The following is a 1,089-nucleotide window of genomic DNA, read 5'->3' as shown; positions in this document are numbered from 1 at the left end:
TTTTACATTTGATTATTACATTCCTGTAGCGTACCTGAAAATTTATTTTAGACTGAGCTGAAAAACCTGAAAAGCACTGTTTATTGAACTTGTGTCTTTGTTCTATTGTATTTATTTTCTGCTATTACTTGTAATTTGGTTATCTGCAGAAAATATTTTTAGCACTGAGCCCATAGTAGCAGCCAGAATTGTTTTTCCAATTGTTTATTTTCTTTAAAAAAAGTGTAGGCCTATTTTTTTGTTGTGAATGTCCAGGATGTGAAAATTTCCCATTTTATATGAATGTTATATATTTTGGTTGCATTTGTGAGTTAATAAAAATGTAGATGGTTGTTTAAAATAGGTATATAATATCATAATATCGATACATCGATCGATATACTTCTGTATCGAATCGAATCGTAATCGTATCGTAGAATTTTTTGAGGTATCGGCAAATATCGTATCGCTGGGTATGAGAATCGGTATCGTATCGTATCGTATCGTATCGTGACGAATCATCCGATTTACTCCCCTAATCACAACACTTGCGGTCCACGTGACATTTTGGGAGAGGTGCACGTCAGGCTAGGCAGCGTAGGTTCGACGCAGAAGCATAAATCAGCCTTCACACGCAAGCAGCTCATGATCTCGTGTTTTCACTGTCTGTGAGCTTGGGTTGATTATAACCTGCATTTATAAACACAACATGCGCACTTGTAATGAGAAGCACTTATAAACCGACTGCTGTCAGCATAAGAGAAGCTTTAAGGGCTCCTGTGGTTTTTTGCAAAAATAAAAGCTTGATTTAATGATTGAAAAAAATTTGATTTATATTTATTTATAATATATTATTTAAATAATATATATTTATTACAATGAAATTATATTTCTTATTGTGAGTAATAATAATAATAATAATAAACTAAGAATAACAACAATATTTATAATCATAATATTGTTAATATTATGATTGTTTTATATATTAATGCTGTTGTTATATTATTATTAATTATTAAATCTTTTTTATTTGATTAAACAATAATAACAAAATAATTGATAAAAAGAATATTATATACGTAAAAATTATTATTATTAAATATTTTAGTT

The 1,089-nt window shown here is 28.8% G+C and overlaps 1 protein-coding gene across 1 annotated transcript in view; it reads right to left on the bottom strand.

Moving 5' to 3' along the window:
* Positions 1 to 1,089, bottom strand: part of LOC107749232 (SH3 domain-containing RING finger protein 3-like) — a 62,953-nt gene that overhangs the window by 10,479 nt on the left and 51,385 nt on the right. The gene's annotated exons all lie outside the window — the stretch shown is intronic.

The sequence above is a fragment of the Sinocyclocheilus rhinocerous genome, unplaced genomic scaffold, assembly GCF_001515625.1.
Source record: "Sinocyclocheilus rhinocerous isolate Xijiao unplaced genomic scaffold, SAMN03320098_v1.1 scaffold1041, whole genome shotgun sequence".
Taxonomy (NCBI): domain Eukaryota; kingdom Metazoa; phylum Chordata; class Actinopteri; order Cypriniformes; family Cyprinidae; genus Sinocyclocheilus; species Sinocyclocheilus rhinocerous.
This window is presented reverse-complemented; position numbering and strand designations above follow the sequence as displayed.